Below are 21,770 nucleotides of genomic sequence, written 5' to 3' on the forward strand. Positions count from 1 at the left end.
GGCAGGCAGGTGTGGAGAACTCCCTGGTCCTGAATGGGGTAACTGTGCCCCTAAAGGACCAGGTGCACAGCCTGGCGGTCATTTTGGATTTGCAGCTGTCAATGGAAGCGCAGGTCAGTTCTGTGTCCAGGGCAGCTGTTGACCAGCTCAATCTGGTACGCAGGCTAAGACCCTATCTGCCCTTAGACTGTCTTGCCAGAGTAGTGTATGCTCCAGTTATCTCCTGTTTGGACTACTGCAATGCGCTCTACGTGGGGCTACCTTTGTAAGTGGTCCAGAAACTGCAACTAATCCAGAATGCAGCAGCTAGACTGGTGACAGGGTGCAGCCGCCAAGACCACATAACACTGGTATTGAAAAACCAAGATAGGCTCCCGTTGCATTTCTGAGCACAAATCAAAGTGTTGGTGCTGACCTTTAAAGCGCTAAACGGCCTTGATCCAGTATACCTGAAGTAGAGTCTCCACCCCCATCGTTCTGCCTGGACATGGAGGTCCAGTACCAAGAGCCTTCTGGCGGTTGCCTCACTGCGAGAAGTGAAGTTACAGGGAACCAGGCAGAGGGCCTTCTCGGTAGTGGTGCCCTCCCTGTGGAATACCCTCCCACCAGATGTCAAAGGAAAAAACAGCCACCAGACTTTAAAAGACATCTGAAGGCTTCCATCTTTAGGGAAGCTTTTAATATCTGAAGGACTATTGTATTTCAGTATTTTGTTGGAAGCCACCAAGAGTGGCTGTGCCGCGGGGGAAATCCAGCCAGATGGGTGTGGTATAAATTATATTATTATTGTTGTTATTATTGTTGCTGTTGCTATTATTATTATTGAAAACAAACACTGCCAAATTCTTTTCTGTACATCCAGAGACTTGACAATAATCTTCACTTCCCAGGAAATCTGGTAAAACCTGAGTGGAAAACTCCATACATTTATATGGTTTCCTGCCTGTGTGAATTTTCTTATGGATAGTAAAGTCTTCACTCCCTCTGAAGCTCTTTCCACGTTTCATGAATCTGGTTTTCCCCATGTGAGTCAGCGGATGTTTACTAAGGTTCCATCTTGACTTAAACTTCTCCCCTGTGGGAGTTCGCCAATGTAATGTAAGTTTATCCTTCCTGTTGAAGCTCTTCCCACATTCAAAACGTTCCAATGGTTTCTCCCCTGTATGAGTTAGTTGGTGTATTCTATGTGCTCTACTGTAGCTGAATCTCCTTCCACATGCCATACATTAAAATGGTTTCTTCCCCGTGCGATAGTTGGTGTCTTAGAAGGTGTCTATATGGATGGAAGCTCTTTCCATATTCAGTACATTTAAATGGTTTCTCCCGTGTGAGTTCGTTGATGTTTCCGAAGGTATCTATTTTGACTGAAGCTCTTTCCACATTCAATACATTCAAATGGTTTCTCCCCCGTGTGAGTTCGTTGGTGTATTCTAAGTGCTTCACTTTTAATGAGGCACTTTCCACATTCAATACATTTAAATGGTTTCTCCCCCGTGTGAGTTCGTTGGTGTATTCTAAGGTGTTCACTTCTACTGAAGCTATTTCCACATTCAATACATTTAAATGGTTTCTCCCCCGTGTGAGTTCGTTGGTGTAATCTAAGTGTTCCATTTTGACTGAAGCTTTTTCCACATTCAATACATTCAAATGGTTTCTCCCCCGTGTGAGTTCGTTGGTGTATTCTAAGTGCTTCACTTTTAATGAAGCTCTTTCCACATTCAATACATTTAAATGGTTTCTCCCCCATGTGAGTTCGTTGGTGTAATCTAAGTGTTCTATTTTGACTGAAGCACTTTCCACATTCAATACATTTAAATGGTTTCTCCCCCGTGTGAGTTCGTTGATGTATTCTAAGGTGTTCACTTCTACTGAAGCTATTTCCACATTCAATACATTTAAATGGTTTCTCCCCCGTGTGAGTTCGTTGGTGTAATCTAAGTGTTCCATTTTGACTGAAGCTTTTTCCACATTCAATACATTCAAATGGTTTCTCCCCCGTGTGAGTTCGTTGGTGTATTCTAAGTGCTTCACTTTTAATGAAGCTCTTTCCACATTCAATACATTTAAATGGTTTCTCCCCCATGTGAGTTCGTTGGTGTAATCTAAGTGTTCTATTTTGACTGAAGCACTTTCCACATTCAATACATTTAAATGGTTTCTCCCCCGTGTGAGTTCGTTGGTGTATTCTAAGGTGTTCACTTCTACTGAAGCTATTTCCACATTCAATACATTTAAATGGTTTCTCCCCCTTGTGAGTTCGTTGATGTTTTCTAAGGTTTCCACTTCCACTGAAGCACTTTCCACATTCAATACATTTAAATGGTTTCTCCCCCGTGTGAGTTCGTTGGTGTATTCTAAGTGTTCCATTTTGACTATAGCACTTTCCACATTCAATACATTTAAATGGAGTCTCCCCCGTGTGAGTTCGTTGATGTCTTCTAAGGTCTCCACTTCCACTGAAGCTCTTTCCACATTCAATACATTTAAATGGTTTCTCCCCCGTGTGAGTTCGTTGGTGTATTCTAAGGTGTTCACGTCTACTGAAGCTATTTCCACATTCAATACATTTAAATGGTTTCTCCCCTGTGTGAGTTCGTTGGTGTATTCTAAGTGTTCCATTTCGACTGAAGCTCTTTCCACATTCAATACATTCAAATGGTTTCTCCCCTGTGTGAGTTCGTTGGTGTATTCTAAGTGTTCCATTTTGACTGAAGCTTTTTCCACATTCAATACATTTAAATGGTTTCTCCCCCGTGTGAGTTCGTTGATGTCTTCTAAGTTTTCCATTTCGACTGAAGCACTTTCCACATTCAATACATTTAAATGGTGTCTCCCCCGTGTGAGTTTGTTGGTGTATTCGAAGTGTTCCATTTTGACTGAAGCACTTTCCGCAATCAATACATTTAAATGGTTTCTCCCCCGTGTGAGTTCGTTGGTGTATTCTAAGGTGTTCACTTCTACTGAAGCTATTTCCACATTCAATACATTTAAATGGTGTCTCCCCCGTGTGAGTTCGTTGGTGTATTCTAAGTGTTCCATTTCGACTGAAGCTCTTTCCACATTCAATACATTCAAATGGTTTCTCCCCTGTGTGAGTTCGTTGGTGTATTCTAAGTGTTCCATTTTGACTGAAGCACTTTCCACATTCAATACATTTAAATGGTGTCTCCCCCGTGTGAGTTTGTTGATGTCTTCTAAGTGTTCCATTTTGACTGAAGCACTTTCCACATTCAATACATTTAAATGGTCTCTCCCCCGTGTGAGTTCGTTGATGTCTTCTAAGTTTTCCATTTCGACTGAAGCACTTTCCACATTCAATACATTTAAATGGTGTCTCCCCCGTGTGAGTTTGTTGATGTTGTCTAAGGTTTCCACTATCATTGAAGCTCTTTCCACATTCAATACATTCAAATGGTTTATCCCCTGTGTGAGTTCGTTGATGTTTTCTAAGTGTTCCATTGTCCCTGAATCTCTTTCGATAGTCAGTACATTTAAATGGTTTCTCCTCTATGTGAATTTGTTGATGTGTCCTCAGTCTTCCACTGTGACTAAAGCACATCCCACATTCCATGCATTTAAACTGTTTCTTTTTTCTTCCCAATGAATTCACAGATGGCTCCATAGAATTCTGGCCATCATCTTCCTCACCTGTTTGGGAGTGGGGGAGGGGGAAGAGAATCCTGTTAAGATTTTCAAGAAAGACAAGAAAGGAACTGAACACATTTCAGTCCCAGTATGCACCTTCTCTTATTTTAACACTGTCTCCTTTCTCCACTTTCCTCTCTATGTTCCAAACTTTTAGGAATGCAGGTGAGATAATGGCAAGAAAAACACATGATCACTCCATTCACACTTAATAAACTGCATTATTTTATAATCTGTGGTGGAATTGGCTTCTTAGACTTCCGGGGACGGCGCCATCAGCAATGGCGGATTCCATCTTTGAGGGAGTTAGCTCCGCGGAAATCGGGTCTTGCAGCTACGGCGAAGCGGGGACCCTTCAAAAAACCGCAGGCGGGTGAAGCCTGTGATCGTGGGACTCGGCGGGCACCTTCAGCGCCCCCCCAATTTGCAAAGGAACCCAGCTCCGGGCTCCGGAGCGAAACGGGTTGAGCGGCACGGTGCTGAGAGTCAATTGCTTCTTCCATGGAGTGAAGCCGCACAGCTGTTGCCGGAGAGCGCTGACTTTTTTCCTGTGACAATTCGGCTATCAAAACAACTACCCGTGAGTAGGTTAAACTTAAAGATTTGAAAACAAGGGAAGAAAAAGCACTAATTTGTCACTGAAACGGGAAGGCTTAAACAGGAAGTCGGCCTTCCGTTCCTTGTAAACAGATCAAAGCAAAGATCATCTAAGCTAAGACCTGGAAAATCGCTTTAAAAGGACTTAAATCCTAACATCAATACAAGAGATCTCCCTCCCTGAGTTGCAGGAGAGGGGAGGGAAGAGGGAGAAGTATTTTTGCCTGCAAAAAGAGAGGAAAAGAAACAAAGACCACCACTTAATGCCTGGGAACGGGCTGTCAAGGGACAATAAGATTGCCGTACTGTGAATCGCGCTGCTTATGGATAATGTAACCTTTTGACAGTTAATTCTGCAAGAGAGAAACTTTGATTCTCACTGGTTTCTCCAGACTTTAAGGAACTGTAAATTAACTGAAATTGAAACTGTTGCTTATTTTGTTAAATAGGGGACTTGGAAAAGTTATTTTAATGCAACAAGTATTGACTGTTACTGTGTCCCCCTAGAGGAACTTTGAAATTGTTACAACTGGCCAGGGAATTTTCCACTTTAAACCGGCCAGGGGAATTTTCCACAGCAAAACAAACTCCGGCCGTGGGATTGACCTTGAGCTTCAGATAAAGTGTTACGGCAGACTCGCTTCAGGAAAAAACAACAAGATCTGGTAAAATTCGGCAGCAGCGAAGAGCATCAGCATCTGGCCCTTCTGCACCACCAGGGGCAGCATCTGTTCAAGTTGGGTCAAAAGGAATGGCATCTGAAGATGTTTTAGCTTTGGCATTAGGTAAGATCAATGAATCTTTGGAAAAATTAAGCAAACAAGTAGCTGAAGCAACAATTATAATTGACCAAAACACTACAAGCATCAATAACTTGGGACAGAAGGTGAACTCTAACACAGAATCTATTGAGAAATTGCTGCAGGAATCTACTTTGACCTGAAAGACAGTTGAAGAAGCAAAGGAAAAAGCACTGGCCGTAGAGGAAAAGATACCACCGATATGTAGGCAACTTGAGGACCACAGGTCGATGTTGTCCATGATTGAACTGAAGGAAAGACAGACAAATTTAAGGATCAGGGCTGTACCTGAACTTGAGAAAGATAACCTAAGTGACTTTCTTATGCAGGAATTTGCAGACTTTTGGAACCTAGAGTCAGATAAGCAAGATATCAAGATAGTAAGTGCTTTCAGGCTTGGAAGAGGGGGGAGAAAGAACAGAGTGAGAGACTGTTTGATTACCCTCCGAACAAAAGAGGAGAGAGACAAAATATTGAGTCTGCATTTTCAGAAGACCTTGGAAATACATCACTCAAGAGTGGAGATATTTAAAGACATTCCGAAATACCTTCTGGATCTTAGGTCTAACTACGGAGATCTGGTGACCCTGTTGAGAAGTAATAGAATTGTTTTCAGGAGGGAATTCCCCCAAGGCCTATCTTTTACCTTCAAAGGAAGAAAGTTAAAAATAAGATCAGTGGATGATAAAGAAAGATTTTTGAAAGATTACGGAGAAGATCTGCAGAAAGAATCTGAAGAAGAGCCAAGAGCATTAAAACCAGGAATACTAGACATAGCATCACTATCTTTTGGATTGGACAACTCAGAGAAAGTGATACCACCGACAGAACAAGAACAATTACTGGGTGCAGTTGGAGGAAAAGTAAAGTAACCACGCCATGGCTCTGCAACTATTAAGTTGGAATATTAATGGTTTTAACTCCCCGGAGAAGAGGGAAAAAGTCTTTCATTTATTGAAAAAGGAACAATTGGACTTGATTTGTCTACAGGAAACACATGTGATAAGGCTACATAGGAAAGTATTGATCAATAAAAGATTGGGTCAAGAGTTTATTTCATCGGATAAGGTTAAAAAAAGAGGAGTAGTGATTTTTGCAAAAGAGAGCCTATCACCGAAATTTATTTTTAAAGATGACCAAGGAAGATTCGTGGCAACTGAAATTCAAACACAAGGAGAGAAATTTTTGATAGTAGGAGTTTATGCACCAAATGAGGGGAAATCTGAATTTTTTAAAAAGTTGCATGAGACATTGCTGCACTATATGGATTACAACATTATCATGATGGGAGATATGAATGGAGTGGTATCTACAAATATGGACAAGGCACAGAGACAGGTAGTCACTAAGGATGGCAGACTACCAAAAACCTTTTTTGAGATGACTGACAATATGGACTTAATTGACATTTGGAGAACAAAGAATCCCTTGGGTAGAGAGGGAACTTTCTTCTCTGAAGCCAAAATGACATGGACGAGAATTGACCAAATTTGGATAACTAGAGGACTGGCTCCTAAGATTCGAAAAGTGGAAATTTGCCCTAAAACTTGCTCCGACCATAATGCTGTGAAAATGGAGATGAAACTAACACCAACTGGTTCCTTCAGATGGAGGATGAATGACACCTTGTTTAGAGACGAAGAGGTTACCAAGAAGGCCCAAAAGACATTGAGAGACTATTTCGAGATAAATATGAACACTACCATTGGAAAAAGAGTAATCTGGGACGCAAGCAAAGCGGTTATGAGGGGGTTTCTAATTCAAGAGAATGCAATAAAGAAGAGAACTCAAAATGAGAAAAAAGATAAAATTTTGGAGAAAATAAAAGAGGGCGAGAAGAAACTGAGAGCGAAACCAAAGTCACAAGAGATTCTGAGAGAAATAAAGTTATACCAAGTCCAATATATGAAAATGATGAATCAGGAAATAGAATGGAAAATTAAACAGATGAGACAAAGGACGTTTGAATCGGCTAATAAATGTGGGAAACTGTTAGCTTGGCAAATGAAAAAAAGACAAAAACTTAACACCATTACTAATTTGGAAGTGGAAGGAAAGAATATACAGAATCCAGTGGAAATTAGAAAATGTTTCCAGAGGTACTTTAAACAGTTATATACACAAGGGCCACAGAAAGAGATTGATATAGACCAATTCTTAAAAACAAATGGATTACAAAAAATCTCTCAAGAAAACAAGTCAATGTTGAACTATAAAATAACAGAACAGGAGGTAGAAGGTGCCATCCAGAATATGCAGTTGGGCAAATCTCCAGGGCCGGATGGTTTAACCTCAAAATACTATAGATCTTTGAAAGATTGGGTAATTCAACCACTAAAGGAGGTTTGTAATGAAATTTTGGAGGGGAAAAAAGCGCCAGAGTCGTGGAAGGAAGCCTACATTACACTTATACCGAAAACTGAGTCTGAAAAGACACAACTTAAGAACTACCGCCCTATATCCCTGCTTAACGTGGATTACAAAATTTTTGCAGATATTTTGGCTAAAAGACTAAAAAAAGTATTAGTGGAGGAGATACATAAAGACCAAGCTGGCTTTCTCCCGGGCAGACACTTGTCTGATAACACGAGAAATATAATTAACATTTTGGAAAAACTGCAAGTGAATATTAATACTAAAGCAGTCTTAATATTTGTAGATGCGGAGAAAGCTTTTGATAATATCTCTTGGAGTTTTATGAAGAAAAATCTTCAGGGGCTGGGGGCTGGTCATGGCTTTGAAAATGGTATAGGTGCAATTTATTCAGAACAAAAAGCCAAACTAATTGTTAACAATGTGGTGACAGAGGGATTTAAGATAGAGAAAGGGACACGACAAGGCTGCCCAATTTCCCCACTGCTCTTTATTTCGGTCCTGGAGGTTTTGCTAAATATGATCAGAAGGGACCATCTGATTAAAGGTATACAGGTCGGAGCCAAACAGTACAAATTGAAAGCTTTCGCAGATGACTTAGTACTGACACTACAGGAGCCAGAATCTAGTACTAAAAGAGTATTGGAACTGATTCAAGAATCTGGTCAAGTGGCAGGATTTAAGTTGAATAAGTTAAAAACTAAGGTTCTCGAGAAAAATTTAACACCGATTGAGAAAGAGAGGTTTCAGAAGGAGACAGGTTTAACACTGGTTAAGAAAGTAAAATACCTGGGGGTTAATATGACCGCTAAGAACTTAAATTTATTTAAAGATAATTATGAGAAATGTTGGTCAGAAGTGAAAAAGGATCTAGAAATATGGTCAGATCTGAAGCTTTCCTTGCTAGGTCGAATTGCTGTTATAAAGATGAATGTATTGCCAAGAATGTTATTTTTGTTTCAATCATTGCAAATTTTGGACAAAATGGACTGTTTCAAGAAGTGGCAGAGAGACATTTCTAGATTTGTCTGGCAGGGCAAGAAGCCCAGAATAAAATTTAAAATACTAACCGATGTAAAGGAAAGAGGTGGATTTGCCCTGCCAGACCTTAAACTCTATTATGAATCAGCAGCATTTTGCTGGCTGAAAGAATGGCTGCTTCTTGAGAACACAGACATTTTGGACTTAGAAGGCTTTAATAATGTTTTTGGGTGGCATGCATATCTGTGGTATGACAAGGTTAAAGCACACAAAGCATTTAAAAACCATATTGTCAGGAAAGCATTGTTTAATGTCTGGATAAGATATAAAGATTTACTTGAAAACAAAACCCCAAGGTGGTTATCACCGATGGAAGCGAAGGCTCAGAAAAAGCTCAATATGGGGGCCAAATGGCCGAAATATTGGGAGATTTTGGAATAAGAAGGAGATAAATTGAAATTGCAGAGTTTTGAGAAACTAAAAGATAAAGTGCGAGACTGGCTTCATTATTATCAAATAAGGGAGGCTTACAATTTGGACAAAAAAATTGGCTTCCAGGTGGAAAAATCAAAATTGGAAACAGAACTGTTAGACCCCAAAACTAAGATACTATCAAGAATGTATAACTTGCTGTTGAAATGGAATACTCAGGATGAAACGGTTAAATCTGCTATGATTAAATGGGCACAAGATGTTGGACATAACATTATGTTTGCTGACTGGGAACAGTTATGGACCACAGATATGAAGTTTACGGCGTGTAATGCCTTAAGAGAGAATATTATGAAAATGATATACAGGTGGTACATGACACCAGTCAAGCTTGCAAAAATCTACCCTTTGCCCGATAATAAATGTTGGAAATGTAAAGATAATGAAGGCACATTCTTTCACCTTTGGTGGACGTGCCCAAGGATTAAGGCTTTCTGGGAGATGATATATAATGAAATGAAAAAGGTATTTAAATATACCTTCTTGAAGAAACCAGACTCCTTTCTCCTGGGCATGGTCAGCCAATTGGTGTTAAAGAAGGATAGAACTTTTTTTATGTACGCTACAACAGCAGCAAGAATACTCATTGCAAAGTACTGGAAGACACAAGATCTACCCACCCTGGAAGAATGGCAGATGAAAGTGATAGACTATATGGAATTGGCGGAAATGACTGGCAGAATCCAAGACCAGGGAGAAGAGTTGGTGGAAGAAGATTGGAAGAAATTTAAAGATTATTTACAGAAACACTGTAAAATTAATGAATGCTAAAATGATGTCGGAATGAAATGAAGCGGTTTTAGCAACAATGTTAAAAAGGAGTATGTAAAAATGGATTGTTAATAGATGAAAGTATAAAGTTATAATATGTTAAGATAAAGAATTAAGATAAAAACAAAGAGGGAAAGGATTTGCTGAATTATGTATTCGAACTGGAATACAAAAAAGGGAGGTGTGAGGAGGTCAGGGAAACAAGTAAATGAAAGGCAAGACATGGAAAGATGGATTTACTTTTAATTGTTTTTATTTCCTCTGTATTTTGTATCTTTTGTTTTCTTTTTGCTATTTTCTTATTACTTTTGTAATTTCTTCTGAAATTTTAATAAATATCATTAAAAAAAAAAAGAGAACCTGTTAATAAGACTTTCAGGAAAGACAAGAAAGGAACTGAACACATTTCAATCCTAATATGCACCTTCTCTTATTTTAACTCCTTTCTCCACTGTCCTCTCTATGTTCCAAACTTTTAGGAATGCAGGTGAGATAATGGCAAGAAAAACACATGATTCACACTTAATAACTCCATTCACACTTAATAAACTGCATTATTTTATAATCGATGGTGGAATTGGCTTCTTAGACACATCTCTGTATTTCTCTTTTTCCAGGGAGGAAATGATCACAGGCTCAAGTAGCACTCTCTCCTATGACTAAGAAGTCAAACTTTTTGTTACTATGCCACAGGTAATTGTAAAAATATTGCAATATATTAGAACAGGCACCCCCAAACTTGGCCCTCCAGATGTTTTGGGACTACAATTCCCATCATCCCTGACCACTGGTCTTGTTAGCTACGGATGATGGGAGTTGTAGTCCCAAAACATCTGGAGGGCCAAGTTTGGGGATGCCTGTATTAGAACATAAGAAGAGTCTGCTCGATTGGGCAAAGGCCCACCTAGTCCAGCATCCTGTTCTCACAGTAGCCAGCTAGGTGCCTGTGGGAAACCAGCAAGCAGAATTTGAGTACAAGAGCCCCCTGCCTTCCTGTGCTTTCAGTCTAATCCTCTTTTTCAAGCTATCCAAGTTGTTGGCCATCACTCCTGTAGGATGGAAGTCCATAGAAGTCCATTTAGAGTATTGCTCATATTTTGGGCAATAGAATGAAAGGTGTTTTAGCAGAAAAAATTCATGACAATCAGGCCTGCTTTCTACCAGGACGTCAGATGAAGGAGAATATAAGGAATATAATTGATATTATTGAATATTTGGAAGTAAGAAATGAGAAAAAAGCGGCCTTAATGTTTATTGATGCTGAAAAGGCTTTTGATAATGTTTCATGGGCTTTTATGAAAAAGATAAAAGAAAAAATGAATTTTGGGGAAGCATTTGGGAGAGGAATTGATGCAATTTATTTTTACCAACAGTCTATGCTGATTGTTAATAAGGTTATAAAAGAAAAGTGTAAAATAACAAAGGGGACAAGGCAAGGATATCCCCTATCACCATTATTATTTATTTTGGTATTAGAGGCCCTGGTGAGAGAGAAAAAGTGGAGAAATTAATTACAGGAATAACAGTAGAAAATGAAGCATATAAATTAAAAGCTTCTACAGTTCACCTTGTAATTACAGTAAAGGATCCCATAAATACTCCACCAAAGGTAGTAAAAAAAGATACAGGACTTCGGTCAGGCCGGAGGCTTTAAAGTAAACAAGAATAAGACTACGTTTTTGGTAAAAAACACAATGGAGCAAGGCCAAAAGGAATTACAACAGAAAACAGAGTTAGTTATACATAACAAAGTCAAATTCTGAGAGATTTGTTTGACAGCTAAGAATATTAATATTTTTAAAGACAATTACAAGAATGAGTGGAAAGAAATAAAAAGAGCTTTAGAGATATGGGGAAGAATGGATTTATCATTTTGGGGAAGAATATCAGTAATAAAAATGAATGTATTGCCAAAAATGTTATTTTTATTCCAATCAGTCCCGGCAATAGGCAACGTAGGATGCTTTGAAAAATGGCAAGGAGATATATCTAGGTTTATCTGGAAAGGGAAGAAACCAAGGATAAAAAATAAATTATTAACAGATGTAAGAGAGAGAGGAGGTTTTGCTCTGCTGGATTTGAAACTTTATTATTAAGCATCCTGTATCTGCTAGAAACAGGAATGGATTACATTGGAAAACACAGATACTGTATTTTAGACCTGGAAGGACATGAATTGTGGATAGCATGGATATTTATGGTAGGAAAAAGCCTAGGTGCATAGAGCTTCTCAGAATCATAGAGTAAGTAAATCAATTTTTAGGGTATGGGAGAAGTATAAAAATTTGTTTGAGTAAAAAACAAGCTGGTGGCTTTCCCCCTTGAAGCAATATCTCTGAAAAAAATTGAATATGAGAAGTAATTGGCCGACTTATAGAGAACTCTTAACTGAAGTTGAAAACCAACTGAAATAAAAAGATTTTGAAGAGATAAGGGAAGCTGTAACTGACTGGTTACAGTACCATCAATGAAACAATATCTTTAAGATAGACATGAAAAAACTATTAAAAGAATTGTGTCTAGGTGAAAAATTCCAAAAAGGTATAAATGCAATATACGACCAATAGAAAGCCAAAATTATTATTAATGGAGAGTTTGGAGAAGAAATCAACATCTTTCAAGGTACAAGACAAGGATGCCCCCTATCACCAATGTTATTTACAATAGTATTAGAGGTTCTATTAAAGAAAATAAGGCAGGACAACCAAATAAGAGGAATAGCAGTTGGTGAAAAAAGATACAAGTTAAGAGCCTTTGCAGATGATGTTATGATCACAACAGAAAATCCCCTACAATGTACACCTAGAATATTGGAATGCATAAACGAATATGGCAGATTAGCAGGATACAAATTAAACTATGGGAAAAGCAAAATACTAGTGAAAAATATGGAAGAAAAAGATAAAGTGAAATTACAATAAATTACAGGATTGGAAATTAAAAAGAAAATAAGGTATCTTGGAATAAATTTAACAACAAACACTATAGACTTAAGTAATGAGAACTATGGGAAAACATGGAATGAAATAAAAAATGACTTGCAAGTATGGGGGAAATTAAATCTTTCCTTACTAGGGAAAATATCGGTAATAAAGATGAACATATTACCAAGGATGATGTTTTTATTTCAAAGTATCTCAATACTAGGAGGAGATAAATGTTTTAATAACTGGAAAAGAGATTTGGCTAAATTCGTATGGTCAGGGAAAAAGCCAAGAATAAAACACAAAATAATGATAGATAAGAAGGAGAGAGGAGGATTTGGTCTCCCAGACATGGAGTTATATCATGATGCGGTGGGTCTGACCTGGCTAAAAGAATGGATCAAATTAGATGACTCGGATGTATTGGATTTAGACGGAATAGAGACGAGATTTGGATGGCATGCCTATCTAATAGATGAAAAAGTCAAAGTACATAAAGGCTTCCTAGGGCATATAGTCAGAAAGTCTATATATAAAATATGGGAGAAATATAAAAGACTCCTAGAACCGAAAACCCTGGTGGGCATCGCCAGCAGAAATTGTCGCAGTGAAAAAATTAAATATGAAAGAAAATTGGGTTACCTATAAAACTGTATTAAAGGAAGAAAACGGAGAACTGGAATTAAAGGATTATACAGAAATTAAAGCTCACATTAGTGATTGGTTCCAATATATTCAAATTAAGTATAGATTAGTGAAAGACAAAAAGCTAGGATTTGAAAAAGAAATATCAAAATTCGATAAATATTTAATACAAGAAAAATCAAATAATATATCTAAATTGTATAATCTGATCTTAGAGTGGGAAACAAAGGATGAATTGGTTAAAGCATCAATGATTAAATGGGTGCAAGATATTGGGGAAAATATTATGTTTGAACAATGGGAAAAATTGTGGAAAGAAGATATGAAATTCACTATGTGTTAATACTGAAAGAAAATTACCTCAAAATACAACATAGATGGTATTTAACGCCTGAAAGAATAACAAAAATGAATAAAAATTGTAGCGATGTCTGTTGGCGATGCAACACTGGAAAAGGTACTATGATACATATATAGTGGAATTGTTTAAACATCAAACAATTTTGGGAAATAATATATAACGAAATGAAAAAAAATGTTTAGATATTCATTTAGGAAAACACCAGAAGGTTTTCTATTGGGAATAGTACCAGGAAGCCTAAAGGAAGAAGACAAGACCTTATATTTATACGCAACAGTAGCCACAAGGCTACTGAGTGCGAAAAACTGGAAAAGTGGTATTGTACTGACAAAAATAGAGTGGCTTGCCAAATTATTGGAGTCCTACAATATATCCAAAACAATGGGAGAAATTGGAAGGATATCAAAAGAGAAGATAGATAGGGACTGGAAGGTGTTTAAAAGATACTTGCAAAACCATATCGAAAAATCAGAACTCCTATTAGAATAAACAAGTTCCGTTTCAAACACTGAAATACTAAATAAGATGGATAACAATGTGTAATAAAAAAAAGAAGTATGAAATTAGGCTAAAGGTGTGTGAAAGAAAGTAATAGAAGTGGGGAAAAATTGCAATTGAGTAGATTGGAAGTCTAACACAAAGGTGGGGTGAGGGGTGGTGGATGGTGATGGGAAAAGGAATTATTTGTGGGATTGAGTGTAAGTACATTTGAACACTTTTAAGGATTGTATGAAATGTATGTTTGTATGCTTGCATATCTGTAATATATGTGGATTAATGATGAACTATTTTAACAATAATTTTTTAAAAAAAAATTAAAATAAAAAAAAGGTTTTAGTTATGAGACATCACAATTTCAAAAAGAACTCTTAGGAAGTAACATAAAAAAATCTGTCTAAAATGTATAACTTGCTCCTAGAATGGCATACAAAGGATGAACAGGTCACTTCAAAGAAGAAGTGGGTACCTTTTGCTATATGTGGTGGTTATGTAAAATAACAGTATTATTTTGGGAAATGGTATATAATGAATTGGAAAAAAATGTTTACAATAAATTTTGTTAAGAAACCAGAAGTTTATTTATTTGGAATTACAGGTACTGAGATCCCAAAAGACCAGGAAAGACTATGTATGTGACAACAGCTGCACAGATGTTATTATCTCAAAGATGGGAAGATGCAACAATCCGAACTAGGGAAGAATGGTGAGCTAAACTGCTGGACTCTGCCGAAATGGCAAAATTAGCCATGAGACTCAGGAATCAAGAAAACAAGGACTTTAAAAAAGAATGGGGAAATTTTATAATTTACCTATGAGATTACTGCACGCAAATCAAAACGTTAGCTGGACTTTAGGAATCACTTGTAAATAAGTTTATGGACACTTTAGATAAATGAGAACTGTGGAGAATGTATCTATACAGTGGTACCTCATGTTACGTAACCCTCTGGTATTTTTCCGGGTTTCGCCGCTCGCACACGTAGAAGCACTCTATTACGCCGTGTGCGTGTGCAGAAGCGATCCTCTGGTTTGCAAAAACCTCGGGATCTGTCATTTATGATGCTATAAAAACATTATATCAAATGTTTTTGATATAAACTTGTATTTGTAAAAACCAATAAAAATATTTCAAAAAAAGGGGAAGTCCATAGATTGACTATGCTTCTGTTGATTCATCATTTGCAAACCCAGAAATAGGTGTTCCTGTTTTTGAAGTTTGCCGCGGTAACCGAACGTGCTCCTGAGCTCCATTTTTACTGTTGCGCAGCAAATTTAAGAGCCCCCATCCTAATTAAGGCTTTTTTTCATTCCGTTTTACCCGTGAGCAGCTAATTTAAGTCGTCTCCATCGTAATCAAGGTTTTTTTCATCCCATTTGTTCCCTTGCACAGCTAATTTAAGCCCCCACCCATCAATATTCAAGCCGTTTCTGGTTGCAGTGTTCTGAGGTGACACTTGCTGCTTTAGTTTTTTCCTATTTTTTGCATTTTTGTTTGTGTGGCTTTTTCATTTTTGACTGAGGCTTAGTTTTAAGCTTTATGATTGATTGATTGTGGAAAGGGATAAAAGCTACCCATTCAAACAATGACTATCATCAATGCAGGTACGAATTTTTTTTTTTTAAATTTTTATCATCTACAATACTGTCTTATTTATTTCATGGTACAGAACATTGATTATTGCTTTCTTTTTATAGATGAATGGTCTTGTTAGATAGTAAAATTCATGTTAAATTGCTGTTTTAGGGGTTGTTTTAAGAAGTCTGGAATGGATTAATCCATTTTGCATTACTTTCTACGGGACAGCACGCCTTGGTTTTGGAAGACTTCTGGAACCGATTAAGTTTGAGACCCGAGGTACCACTGTAACTCCTAAGATTTAAAATCCTGGAGGGAGAAAATCTGCCCCCACTACTTTATGAAAGGGATTCAAGAAACAAAGAGCTGCTTTGCAGAAGGCCTCACCCCTTCCTTCTTCCTGTCAGGAACTTCCTTCCATTTGTCTCCTTTCCATCTTTTCCTCTTTCTTCCTCCACCATCCATCTATCCCTGTCCCCATCTCCTCTCCCCTGGAACTCACCAGATTTCTCCAAGGGTCCTGGGAGGGAATGCTCAGAGGTTGTGGGGAGGGATGCGGGAGACAGCCTGACCAGGTCACCCGTCCATCTTCCTCCTTCCATCCTGGCCAGGGTTGCAGGTTCAGTCTCAGCTAGGTTTGCAGGTTCACCTTCCTGAAGAGCGCAGAATCCAGAGCAAGTTGCAGCTTCCTGGGAGGGAGGGAAGAAGAAGCCAAGGGAGTCTGAGAGCCCCTGCAGGGATTCCCCTGCCCAAGACATTCTGCTGCCCCTGGAGAAGCCCCAACTGGGCACCCCCTTCCCAAGAGCCCCCACCCATTTTCAAACACCTTTGGCAATTTCTTTCACCTCCTTTCCTTTTTTATTTATTTTATTTTGTTTATTCAATCTTTATTGGTTTAAAATCAACACACACACACACCAAAAGCTTATAAATAGGAAAATAAACAAAACAAAAAAGCACAATACATTTCTTACAAAAAGAAATAGAATACATCACGAATGCACAAAATTATTCCAGCCATCAACTTCAGACTTCCTTGATATAGGTTATTTATTTTCTTAATTAGGTAAAGGTACCCCTGACAGTTAGGTCCAGTCACAGATGACTCTGGGGTTGCGGCACTCATTTCGCTTTACTGGCCGAGGGAGCCGGCGTTTGTCCGCACTCAGCTTCCGGGTCGTGGCCAGCATGACTAAGCCGCTTCTGGAGAACTAGAGCAGCGCACGGAAACGCTGTTTACCTTCCCGCCGGAGCGGTACCTATTTATCTACTTGCACTTTGACGTTCTTTCAAACTGCTAGGTTGGCAATTTTCTTAAATACTTGCCTCTATTTTTCAATAAACTTTATCTTTGCTAAATCTTGTCTGAATTCTTTGTGCCTTATTCAATTCCAAGAGTTATTCGAAGCATTCTAAAGTTTTTATAAGAGGACACTGTTGTTTTAAATATTATCTATAGCTTTCTCATTCCCTTTTAAACTTTTGGGTCGATCGATCTCTGATCTTTTCCGTCATCTATGCTACTTCTATATATGGAAGAATGTTTACTTGCCACTCCTCTTTTGATGGAATTTTATCTCCTTTCTATCCCTTGGCAATCAGCATCCCCACTGCAGTTGTTGCATACAAAAAGACCCCTTCCCAGGAGCCCCCACCCATTTTCAAACACCTTTGGCAATTCCTTTCACCTGCCTGTCCCACCTCCCTTCCTAAGGCTGGCATGGTATGACATTAGTGGCCTGAGAGTAGATCCCATGGAACTTGAGAGTTAATCTGCAAAGCACTGCGCTGAATACATGGGTGGCCCTTGCATGGAGAAGAAGGAAGCCCCTTGCTTGCATCAGGACCCCCTGGGAGAGGCGGGGGATCCGCCCATTGCTCCCTCTGCCCTCCCTGCCTCCTCCTCTGTCCTCCTGCCCTGCAAACACCCTTTGCTCTTGTTGCTCAGGGGAGAGAGGCAGGAAGAGCCTTCAAACCCATCCATTTCCTCCTCTGCAGCCCAGTGAGAGGGGAAGGAGCTGCAGCGCCTGGTTCACTTCAGATACACACATGGTTTACTGGGATTGTGAATGAACACGTCCTCTGCCTTCCATGCGGTGGGAGTGGGGTGGGTTAAAAGTGGTGAAGAGACCTGCCCCCTCCAGTCCTTTTGGGAAACAGGAGCTTTGGCCAGGAGTAAACAACTTAGATGGCAAGATCACAAGAGAAGCACTTTGGAGCACTGCTTGCTCTTACTATGTGTTTGGATCTAGAGGACAACATACACGTTTACACCACGGGATTCCTTACAGAGGGCACTTCTTTAAATTCAAAGGCCATTTCTACAAAATGGAAGTATTCTGCTGGCAGCCCTATGTAGAAAAGTTTTCGGTATTTTAAATTTTGGGGTGTTTTTGTTGAAAGCCACCCAGAGTGGCTGAGGCAACACAGTCAGATGGGCAGGGTGCAAGTAATGAATTATTTATTCTTATTCTTATTAGTATTATTCCCTTCTAAGCCCGTCCTGTTATGCATGCTGATCAGAGACTCTGTCCCAACCGCCCCCCCTTGACCGCAAGAGGGCTTCCTATTTTTACAGCTATTCGTCACATTTCTATACTGCCCTTCTTCCAAAGATCACAGGGCAGCTTACAAGAGAAAAACACAGAGATGCATAGCAGAGTAAGAAATAAAAACGAAAACCCTCCCGCCCCCCATGCAGGTGTGCAGTCCAAAGATTGTTTAATGAGCCAAACGCCTGGGAGAAGAGCAAGACTTTCGCCTGTTGCCTAAAGATAAGGTCTTCCTGCGATGGGCCTTCTGCTGGGGTATAGATATTAAAATTACTACTATTATTAAGGCATCCTGGCCAGCAATGCCCACCCCTCTCCCCTTGCCCGCCTCCTTCCCTGCAACGCCCTTTGTACTAGATCCATGAAGGAGGAAGCTTCTCCCCCCCCTCCCCTTCAAGGCCACCTTTAAGAAAAGAGCTCCCTTTCCTCCCTTCTCTTCTCCCCGCCCGGATCCCGTCCCGGGGCTTCTCATCCTGGACCCCCTCGCAAAGCCCCTTCCCTCCTTCCCCGCCACTGGCTTTGCACTCACCCGACATCCTGGGCAGCGGGAATGGGAGCCCCCGCGTGGGAGGCAGGGAGTGAGGGCGCTTAATTAGGAGGCTTGATTAGGAAGAAGCCCCCTCCTCCGCCTCCGCAGGATGCAGCCCCGCTTCCCGCCTCCTTCCCTCCCTCCTTTGCAAGCTCCGCTTTTCTCTGCTGGTGAAGCCGGAAGTGGAGGCAACTCTGAGGAGGAAGGAGAAGTCTCAGCCTCTTGTCTGTTATTTGATAATTGGGGGAAGGAAAACCTTGTAGCACCCAACCAATGGGGAGAAGAGGGAGGGAACGTGTGCATAGGGAATAAAAGCTCATTCTTTGCCCCAGCTGGACTGTGCCTGCTTTGGAGCCCCATATTGTCCTCAATAAGGGACGCTGGTGGCGCTGTGCGTTAAACCCCAGAGCCTAGGGCTTGCCAATCAGAAGGTTGGCAGTTTGAATCCCTGCAATGGGGTGAGCTCCTGTTGCTCTGTCTCTGCTCCTGCCAACCTAGCAGTTCGAAAGCACATCAAACTGCAAGTAGATAAAGAGGTACCTGTTGTAAACAAAATCTGCCCTTATTCCCTTATGGGGGACACAAGAGCCGTTGTAGAGTCTTTTGCAGGTTCTCCATCGGTAGGAGAAAATAACAGAGGCCAACCAGAGAATATTGAGAAGCAAACAGCTAGTAAGCCAGATCTTTATTGAACTGTTGCAACAGGGTGGTCCCCTCACACGCAGGAGAACGGAGGAGGACCCAGAACAAAGGTTTGCCTGCCCTTATATAGCCCTTTTAAATTCCCTGCCCTGGAGCTCAACACCACCCCTCCATACATCATACCTACATCACAGAAAAGGCGCTCTGCAACAGAAATCTGAATGTTGTTGCTTTTCCTGTGCTGCTCCAGACATGTGGTCCACATATCTATGTATGTGCTTGGTTGGTACATTTATGAACATTTATTATATATATATAAGACCGTAAAATTTTTTATTACATACCGCTCCAGCGGGAAGGTAAATGGCGTTTCCGTGCACTGCGCTGGTTCACCAGAAGCGGCTTAGTCATGCTGGCCACATGACCCGGAAGCTGTACGCCGGTTACCTTGGCCAGTAAAGTGAGATGAGCGCCGCAACCCCAGAGTCGGTCACGACTGGACCTAATTACCTTTAGTAATTTACCTTTACCTTTAGTCCTCAATAAACTCTTTACTGCTTCACCAATTTTGTTCAGATGGTGTTTTAAGAAAGGGGATCAAGGGTCTCAGGACCCACTTCTTACAATGTATGAAGTAGTTTACAGCAAAAAATAACTCTTCTGGGTAACAGAATAAATTATTTTAATAAATATTTAAACGGAGAGCATATTTTGCCTTCTCATGTTCATGTAAACATGGTTCCACTCCAACCTCACTTAGTATTAAATTGTGGGTGGATATGGCAGACACAGAGATTTCTCCAAGTGGTTGTTTATACTAAGCTGGACCTGAACTGGACTCAAACAGCTCAGCCGGCCTGCTTTTATAGGCAGCCGGCTGCCAACATTGTAACAACAACAAGAAGCCAGGGTCTCCCGCTGAAATTAACTGACGTTGACCTGAGTGAAAGCTATATACATAATACCCCTGGTGGCCAGGGTGAGAACTTCAATACATAACACTTAGTCCCCCCTTCCACCTCAGCAAAGAATTTTTGATACAGAAATCTCCTGGACAGAAATCTCCCTGTTTGCATTACAGGGAGGGCTCAGCCTCTGTCTACCTTATTGCACACTCATTACACACGATGTCTTTTGCCGTGTCCTGTATTCTCCTCAAAGAAACACTCCAGAGATACAGGAACAGTGACATGCAGCAGCAGCAGCATCAGGAGCTAGACAGATTAGCTGGGGAGTTTGATCCAGAAAAGGAGCAGACGGGGAAAGGTTAAGCAGAACGCCCCCCCATGTCGCCCTTAGGTGTGCTCAGTCTTCACCTGCTCCATGACTCCACCTTGCATGAGAAAGAAGGATGGAGCTCCAGGAAACAGGAAGTGGTCCTTCAACCAGCCAGGACATCTCACCATCACAGACAGATCCAGTCTCCTGCTGGGGAGTCAAGAGTGGCCCTGGGATGGCAGAGAGAGGAAGGGAAGGGACCAGCGCCAGAAGGAATGGCAGGGCTCCAGATGCTCCCTTGGACCCCCCCTCCCTTGACACCAAGGGGAGCTCCTCTTCTGGGGCTGAAAGCATTGGCGTGGAGGTTTGATTTTTGTCAGGATTGCAAGGAAGGGGGGAAAGGAAACATAAAACACACCCACCCAAGGACACAATGGAGACTGAATGAAAATAGGCCTGTCTGAAGGAATAGCTACTGGAGAGCATAATGTCGGGTTTAGCTGTAATGCTCACCTGCCTCCCTGGACTGGTCTTTTCTTGGGGTCAAGGAGCTGAGATGGTTGATCAACATGAAGTTCCCAGGTTACCTTTCCTTCTGGTCAGCTATTCCAGCTCTTGTATCCTCCCCATTTCTTTCTTTATGGAGGGGCAAAGGCTATGCACTTTGTATAGATGCAACTACAACCCACAACTGGAATCTTCTGGGTGCATTGAGCTCCACCCCCCCAGATAGAATAGATTCCCTCAGCATCTTGCCCCACCTCCCAGAAGGCAAGTTTATCTTGTTAAAGTGTTTGTTTCGGACAGAATTATATTGTATTTCTCTGAAGGATAGACTCTTTATATCAGCAGTAATAAATATATTAACTGGGTTATGAATAGCAGTTTTGATACTGTCAACATGGACTTTGTCTGAGGTTTCAGACATACCCATTTTGTTCAAGAAAAGATGCAGAAAATACTTTTCCTTTTTGATTCTGGGCACTTGACTTCTCCCATCCTGCTACCATCAAGGCAAACGTTTGGGGCAGATATCCAGGGCCCCACTCAGCAGCAGCAACAGGGGGAGGAGGCCCCAGAAACATTTCCCACATTTTGAAGTTAAATGATACAAAGCCCCCTCAAGAATCGACAGAAGCTTACCAGGGTACCTTTCCTTCTAG

At 40.4% G+C, this 21,770-nt stretch overlaps 1 long non-coding RNA gene and 1 pseudogene across 1 annotated transcript in view; one reads left to right on the plus strand and one right to left on the minus strand.

Moving 5' to 3' along the window:
• Window positions 1-18,768, minus strand: LOC128408990 (oocyte zinc finger protein XlCOF6-like; annotated as a pseudogene).
• Window positions 2,084-21,770, plus strand: part of LOC128409194 (uncharacterized) — a 26,735-nt gene continuing 7,048 nt past the window's right edge. Inside the window, exon 1 of the long non-coding RNA XR_008329201.1 lies at window positions 2,084-2,191. This is a non-coding gene — a long non-coding RNA (uncharacterized LOC128409194). The remainder of the gene's footprint in view (window positions 2,192-21,770) is intronic.

The sequence above is a fragment of the Podarcis raffonei genome, chromosome 2, assembly GCF_027172205.1.
Source record: "Podarcis raffonei isolate rPodRaf1 chromosome 2, rPodRaf1.pri, whole genome shotgun sequence".
Taxonomy (NCBI): domain Eukaryota; kingdom Metazoa; phylum Chordata; class Lepidosauria; order Squamata; family Lacertidae; genus Podarcis; species Podarcis raffonei.